This window comes from Mustela lutreola, chromosome 1 (genome assembly GCF_030435805.1).
Source record: "Mustela lutreola isolate mMusLut2 chromosome 1, mMusLut2.pri, whole genome shotgun sequence".
Classification (NCBI taxonomy): domain Eukaryota; kingdom Metazoa; phylum Chordata; class Mammalia; order Carnivora; family Mustelidae; genus Mustela; species Mustela lutreola.
In genome coordinates, this window is record NC_081290.1 from 277216825 (window position 1) to 277225608 (window position 8784).

The window sequence follows — 8784 nt, forward strand, 5'->3', positions numbered from 1 at the left end:
TGAGATGAGGCAAAAGCCAGTCAATACAGATGTGAGCTTAACAGAGGGTGTTAAGAGTTGAGTGGTGATACCCACAAAGCTCTGTGGCAGTGTGAGCAACCACCAGCACGACCTCAGACAAGAGAGGATCCCTGAACAGTTAAGTCACCAAGCCAAGAGAGGAATTCACATTGGCTGAGTGGCTACTGAACGCTGGGCACTTGCCAAGCAAAAACTATTAAATCCTCAAAACATCATGGGCTCATCTCCACAGCTTTTCACAAGGAGGGAAGGCTAGCCAGCTGCTGGAACGTGGTGGGTGGAGGCAGGATGCAAAGTCAGATCTGGCTTTTAAGTGTGGCCCGCTCCATTACTCCCGGCCAGGAGAAAGAACACGAGCAAAGGCTCAGCGGGGACAAAGGCACAAGGAGTTTTCTCTGGCAAGAGCACGGAGTCAGGCTCTGATGGTTTCACCTCTTAAAATTCATTACCTGCTCCCAGAAGTTCCAGATCAAGGTCAAACTCCTTAGCTTAACACAAGGTGCCCTCGAATAAGGGTTTTAACCCCAAACAGTCATGGATCCCCTTGAGAACACCATAGGCAATGTTATGAGTCCACTCCCTGTGAAAATGCGTTTGTGACCATGAGCTCACATACATACATCTTCATATTCAAATTTCAGGGTTTTGTGGGTCCCCTCCCTGAGATGGGCTTTAGGGGTCCCTGGGCCTTTATGGCTTTAATGTTTGCCCTTCTTCATCCCCAACACATTTCCACATTGTCCCCTCGTGGACCGTCGGCTCCATGGGGGCGAGGACCTGGTCTGTCTGCTGTGTTCCCTGCTGTATCCCCAGCACCTATAAGAGCCCCTGGCAGCTAAGAGGCCCTCAGCAAGCACCTGTGGAACGAAGTGTAAACCAGCCGGGTTCGTCGTATCTCCTTGCTTTTGCGCATGCTCCTCCTTCTTGTGGGCATGACAGATTCCCCTCTTCATTTTTTTTTTTTTTTAAAGATTTATTTATCTGACAGAGAGAGACACAGCGAGAGAGGAGAGAGGGAACATAAGTGGACGGAGTGAGAGAAGGAGAGGCAGGCTTCCCGCTGAGCAGGGAGCTCAATGTGGAGCTTGATCCCTGGGCCCTGGGATCATGCCCTGAGCAGAAGGCAGACCCTTAATGACTGAGCCACCCAGGCGCCCCCGACCTTCATATCTACTGCACTCCTCCCTCATGACTCACCTCAAGTTTTACCTTTCTCTGGAAGCTGTCTGGTCTCCTAGGCTGGGTTTGGGGCCCTGCCCACATACTCCCCAAAACACTAGTCTAATCTCCACTGAAGCCCTCACAGTAAACTTGACTCATTGGTTTCATTGCCTGCCTCCTCCCCATGAGCTGCAAATCTCTTGGGGGCCACAACCATGTGGTAGAGATAGGTCTGCCACTATCCTGGCACCAGGCACGGAACGAACCTCTGGTAGACATCTGATGAATACAGGAAAGGGTGGTGGGGCCTGAAGCTGAAAGAGTCAGCTGGGGTTGGTCTGGAGTGACCTCTGCGAGGCCAAGGACTTCCAGGGCTGTGAGATGGCCCAAAGGAGCTCCTGGATTGTCTTGTCTTGTCTCTTTTTTCTTTTCCTTTTAAGGATGGTGATGGACGTGGTTGAGTTTGCCTAATGAGTGTGCTTAATGAAAGGAGAATATATTGGAAAGGACAGAGAACTTAGGACAGTTTAAAGACCTTAAAGCCACTGTAATAGTTCAGATGGGGGGGGAGGGCAAAGACCTAAGATACACTTCTGTATCAGACTTGATAGGATTTCTCAGCCCACTCCCTGCCCCCAAAAGTAATGCCTTCCTAAACTCCATCTCCCTGACCCCCCCCCCCCAATCATATAGGATCTCCTGCTGGTGCAGCCTGCTTCAAGGCTGGGCCGACAGCAGCGTCCGCTGCGGAGTCCTGATCCTGACTCTGAAGAGCTGAAGAGCTGTGCGATTTTGCCCAAGGCATGCACGCTGCTGAGCCTCGCTCTTCTAGTCCGTTAGGTGCTGGAAATAATGGTATACAGTTCACTATGTCAGAACTTATTTCTTCTGTGTAATAAATCATTATTATAAACTTTTGCATGAAGAATGTAAATAAAATGGTGCAGCCGCTTTGGAAAAACAGGCTGGTAGTTCCTCACATAGTTAGCATAGAGCTACCCCATGACCCAGCAAATTCCACTTGTAGGAATATACCCCAGAGAACTGAGAACAGCCATAGACACAGAAATTTGGACACAAGCGTTCACAGCAGCGTTATTCGGAATAGCCATAGAGTGCCAGCACCCAACCATTCATCGGTCGGTGGATAAACAAAATGTGTGTGTGCTCATCTCCAGTGTAACTGTATTTGGTCATAGCAATTCATGCTGTGCCCACATGGGAGAACCCTGTAAACACTGCTCAGTGAAAGAAGCCAGACACAAAAAGCCGCATACTGTGTGACTGCATGTATATGAAATGCCCACAACAGGCAGAGCCACTGAGACAGAAGTGGATTCGTGGTTGCCAGGAACTAGAGGTGGGAAAATGGGAAGTGATGGCTGGTGGGTGTGAAGTTTCTTCTTGGGGCAACGAAAATGTGCAATTAGACAGGGGTGATGGTTGTACGACTCTCTGAATATACTAAAATCCACCGAATTTTACACTAAACTACTTTTAAGATTATGCAAAAAATTTTGTAATTTTTAAAAAGAGAAGGGGGCGCCTGACTGGTTGCATTGGTGCGAGCATAGGACTCTCGATCTTGGGGTTGTGAGTTAGAGCCCCAGTTCAGTGTAGAGATTACATTAAAAAATAAATGCAAATCTTTAAAATATTCAATTTGGGATGCCTGGGCAGCTCAGTCAGTTAGGCAACTGCCTTTGGCTCAAATCATGATCCTGGGGGGTCCTGGGATCGAGTCCTGCGTTGGGGTCCCTATTCGGTGGGGAGCCTGCTTTTCCCTCTGCCCGTCCCCCTGCTTATGGGCTGTCTCTCTCATGCTCTCACACTCTCTTAAATAAATAAATGAAATCTTTTAAAAAATAAAATATTTAATTTTATGATATGCGAATTTATATCTCAAACACACACACACCTTCACATGTTTCGGGCACTAGGGATTCGATGGTGAGTAGGATACAGACCTTACCCTCAGAATGCAAAGTCCAGTGGGACAGAGGTATAGAGGAATTGAGTGATTACACAGGTGGTGTAATTGCATCCAAAGGAGGTGCTAAGGAAGAGAGACGGAGGGTGCCATGCGAACATCTCACTGAGGAGGGGATCTGATCGAGACCAGAGGTCAGCGTGCTTGTAGTCTGATCTGAAGACAGCTTCCCATGTCTGAATCAGTAGGATTTATCAGCCCGCCAAGAGGAGGACACAGTGCACATGGAGGTCCTACGGCAAGAGGATGCCAGAGGCAGTCAGTCTGCTGAATGAGGGACAGAATGGATGAAGCCGCAGAATGAGGGGACTGTGGTGTGAGGATGCAGCTGGAAAGATCCAGCTATGTTGGATCTTCTAAAATAGTCAGAGGGGGGCACCTGGTTGGCTCAGTTGGGAGGTCAAGTGCCACACTTGATCTGGGGGCTCTGAATTTGAGCCCCATGTTGGGAAGAGAGATTACTTAAAAAATTTTTTTAAAATCTTTTTAAAATGAGAAGTGCCCAATAATGACCACAAAGGACCTTCCTCTCCCCTAACCCCCTTCTGCTCCGTTGTTGCCTGTGTCAGTAAAAGTGCCACCTGCCACCTGGTCACTTAAGCCACAAAACTGGAGTTACCCGACTTGCTCCTTGCCTCATCTTCCACATCCAATCTACTAGAGGGCCTATGGACCCTATCGTTAAAGAGGTCTCGTTTTCGTCCACGGTCATCCTGAAGCTGGGTTATCAGCAGCTACACCTGCACTCCCGCACCCTTTCAATCTGGCTTTTTTTTTTTTTTAAGGTTTTATTTTTAAGTCATCTCTACACCCAACATGGGGCTCAAACTCACAGCCCCCAGATCAAGAGCCACATGCTCCACCAACTGAGCCAGCCAGGCGCCCCTCTCAAGCTGGCCTGATTCCACCTGTGCACATGACCCCATGGTCCAGTCAGAATGATCTTCTGGAAACAGGGATTTGATCAGACTCCTCCCCCACAAGCTTCCCATGACCCTTGGGTGAATATACAAACTCCCGACAATGACCCCAAGTTCGTCTGGGCCCCACCTGCAGCCCCAGCCTCCCTTCTGTTCTCTCTCTTCTCTGTGCTTTCACCATGGTGACCTCTCCATGCCCATTAACACCCCATGTTCTCCCATCTCAAGTTTCTCCTGGGCCTGGAACATTCCCCTGCCCGAGTCTACCTAACTAATCCTTCAGATTATGGCTTAATGGTCACTTCCTGGGGGAAGAAGTCTCCCTGCAAGATTCCAGCAATAAATCCCCTTGCTATATGATCTATATGTTTGAGTTTCCTTTTGAGGAGACTCATCAAGATGTGTGTTTTGCCTAAAGGACTGTTTGTGCAGGAGGGCGGGGACCCCTCCTGGCACTTAACACAGAACCTACCACTACCTGCCCCCTGCCGGCCAAATTCCACTCATCCTTCAAATCTCACTTACCTACCCCGTTCTGGGAGACATCCTTCTCTGAGCACCCAGACTTGGGGACACATTCCTCTCTATAGCTCCAGAACATCTCCTGTGGCACTTACCACAACTGCCAAAGCAACTGACGTTAGTATATCTCCCCATTCAATTTTTTAATCTTGTTTCTCTTTGTCCCAACACTTAAAACAATGCTCATCACAAAACTCCCCTCCGGTCAGCCCACAAACATTTTGATGACAATCCCTAAAATTGTATGCAAAACTCTATGTGCATGTACATATTTCTAAAGAACCATCCATGGCGTCTCTTGGAGTTTCATAAGGGGTTTGCGACCTAAAAGCAGTTAAAAACCTCTCCCCAGGAAATGAAAACGTTCTCTCCTTCAAAACAGCACTGCTAGCCCAGACTTCTACTATGCAGAACTGTCCCCACTAGCATATATGTTCCAAGAGGACAGGGATCTTTATGTTTTGTACAGTGATGCGTCCCAAATGCCTGGAATCAGGGCCTGGCCCATGCTGGGTCGAGGTGTAGAAAAGACCAGAATCTCCAACTACTATAGTAGTTGTAAGATCTGTCCAGGTGTTGGTTAGAGATGGTTACATAACAAATTATCCCGCAACGTAATAGCTTCAAACGACATTCATTATCTTGGTTTCTGTAGGTCAGACTCAGGGTGCAGCTCAGAGGGATCCTCTGCTTCCAAGGTGGCTGGCAGAGCTGGGAAGGGTCAGCAGGGGCTGCGGTCATCTGGAGAGGCAGAAGCAATCACGGGGTTGTCTGTGGGACTGAGTTCCTCGCGGGTTCGAGGCTGCCCTCAGTTCCTTCTACACCGGCCCCTTCAAAGGGCCACTCACAAGATGTAAGCTTGCTTCCTCGTGGTAAGCAAGAGGAGAGATACCACTAACAAGATGGCCATTCCTATCTCTTGTACCTTAACCTCGGAAGGGGCATCCTGTCGCCTCTGCTGTGGTGTTTCTTAGAAGCAAGTCTGTAGCTCTAGTGCACACCCGGGGGAAGCAGACTGTACCAAGAATGCCTGGCTGTGGGCAGGACCACCGGGAGCCACCTAGCGCCCGCCTATCCCTCGACATCGACATGTTTTCCCATCTAGCGTCTGGCTCACCTGAAAGCCCAGGGCAGGTTAGGACCAAATGCCTACTGGCCAAGCAGAGGATGAGGAAAGAAATCAGCAGTGGGGTTTCGCTGCTCTTCCTTGGCCACTCCCAAGCAGAAATGGAGGCTGACTGATACTTTAAACTTTCAAAAGAAGTCAAATGCAGGGGCACCGGGGTGGCTCAGTGGTTAAGTGTCTGCCTTTGGCTCGGATCATGATCCCCGGGTCCTGGGATTGAGCCCCACATGGAGCTTCCTGCTTCTCCCTCTTCCATTCCTCCTGCTAGTGTTCCCTCTCTCACTCTTTCACTGTCAAATAAATGAATCTTTTAAAAAAAAAAAAAAGTCAAATCCAGATTTTTGAGACATTTCCTGATTTTAAAAATGATAACCAAGCAAAAATACATTAGGATTAGGAGTTTTGGACTCCGATCTGTGGCAGAAAGAGCCTAACCTAATCTGCTACCCGTATGTGTGTCCCACCTCTCCTGTACCCCCTCCAGTTCCCCACAATATTCATGAGAGCCGGGACAGAGCAAATGCACTTTGGATACCTTCTGTGGCTCTTTGCATGGAGCAGCCAATAATAAATATTGTTGAATGAAGTATGAAATTGCCGACGTGTACCTCTTGAGAGAGCATGCCCCCCACCCCCCGAATTCTAGAGCAACAGTTAAAAGTGGGCTCTGCTGTCTGAATAAGCTGGACCCCTGCCTCTGTCCCTTGCCTGCTGCGTGACCTTCAGCAAGTTAACTACCTTTTCAGAGTTCAGCTTCTTCATCTGCTAAGTGAGAATAACCGTAGCCGCCTGCAAGTTGTTACAAGGATTAACCGAAGTGATACACTTCTTAGCACACCAGGCAACTGAACAGCTGTTCTCACGGGCTCCCTGGCACCTCTCCCCTTCACTGGTACCTCCCGCCATCTTCCACTACCCACCCAGCGGGCAGCCGGGAGAGCAGATCTTTCGCTGCCAGGGTTTACATCCTCCAACGCTCTGCTGCTGCCCTCGGCAGGAGAAGATCCAAACTCCTTAACGCAGCTTCTCAAGGCTCTTTTGGAGCTCTGCCTGCCCAGCCCCCAAGGCTTATCTCTCACCACCACCTCCCTTCACACTCGGCACTCCAGGCACACTGAAGCTGTTTCTTGAACGCTCCACACTTTCTGCCACTTCAAAGCCTTTGCAAGTACTATTCCCTCCAGCTGGAACCTCTTCTCTCCGCTCCTACCACCCCTTCTAGATGTTCCCGCTATGCGCTCTCAGAATTTTTGATGTTCCTTGCTAAACCCGCGGGCAGGCACCGCATCTAGCTCTCTCATTCCTCCCCTCTCCCTCTCAGGACGCCTGCACGGAACAGGCAAACGGGCATTTGTGGAATTGCCCGCTGCCAGGCTGCTCCTGCGAGCAGACAGCGCCACCTGTCGACCCACGCTTGCACTTCGGTACTAGAAAGGAGCCTTTGCCTTCTGCCTGCCACTAAAGTCAGTGCACAGGGCTTAAGTTTGCCCAAGGTCTTCTCACACCAAACTCAGCAGTAACAAACAAACACACAAGCTAACATTACCGAGCACTTAATCCGACAGAGGCAGGCACTTTCCTAAGTGTTGCAGTTATGAACACTTTCCATTTTCACACCATTCATTCAAGGAGGTGAGTACCACGATTACCATGTTATGGATGGGGAAACTGAGGCACAAGGCAGGTAAATGTCTCACCCATGATCACACAGCTAGAAAATTCCACCACAGGCAGTCTAGCTTGGGCCTGCACCTTTTTTTTTTCCCCCCCCAAGATGGGATTTATTTATTTGGCAGAAATCACAAGTAGGCAAAGAGGCAGGCAGAGAGAGAAGTGGAAGCAGGTTCCCTACTGAGCAGAGAGCCTGAAGCAGGGCTTGATCGCAGGACCCTGGGATCAAGACCTGAGCCGAAGGCAGAGGCTTTAACCCACTGAGCCACCCAGGCACCCCCCACCCTTTTTTCTTTTAAACAGAGGGAGAGAGAGGTGAAGGGAGGAGCAGAGGGAGAATCCTAAGCGCACTCCTCCAGAGCCTCCCTTCCCCCCCACCCCCACACATGGTCCAAGGCAGGGCTTGACCTCTTGACCTCACAACCCTAAGATTGTGACCCGAGCTAAAATCAAGAATCAAGAATCAGACGCTCAGCTGAATGAACCACCCGAGTCCCTTGGCCTGCACTTCTAAGCTCCAAACTCAACTGCATCTAGTGCATCCTTTACCCGATGCCCAGTGACCTGGTGAGGTTCTGTCCCCAACACCCACCTCTCTGCTATGAAGGCACTACTGCCACGGTGGCACTGACATCAACCAAAATCCTACCTGGAGGGAGTGAGCCACGGGTTCTGAAAGGCGCACAGCTCTCCAGGACACTCAGGAACTTGGGGCAGTGATCTCCTCAGGGAGACAGGTCTCTTGTGAGACCTCTGACAAGCAGCCAGGGCTCTGGGCCTCCACTGTCTAATAGGGCCCCTTAGCCCAGCTGAGTGGATTAGATCAGACTCTTCACCCCAACTGAGGCGTTTTATCTGCATGCATTACATCCAGAGAAAAAGAATCCCTCCCATGTGTTTTCATCTTGTTTCTCCACGGGCCACAACACCAGCTGAGACTGTCAATACAATGAAACCAAACTGGCAGGACAGAAGAGATTATTCGACCATTTTCCTAGATCTTTGAGCTGTACATCAAATCTGGGGCTGATCCCGCCACACTTGTTTAACCTGCCCATGAGGGTCACAAGCCTCTGTAATCATCAGTGATCTCAGATTCACCAAGGTAACCATGCTTCATCTTCACAGAAACCAGACGAGGACTCTGGGCATGGCCTAATAACAACCTAGTGTTTGCCTCTCTTTTCAGCATTAACGCTCTTGCGAACATCTGTCAAGACATCCGTGTGCACCATTATGGCAGCCCAGGAAGATGGCGGAAAGAGCTGGATGGGATATTGTATGAAGAGTGAGGAGGCAGTCCCTGATTCAGGTGAATGGTGAACGGCAGCATTTTCGCTCAGTCCCCTCCCTGAATCACTCACACCACACAT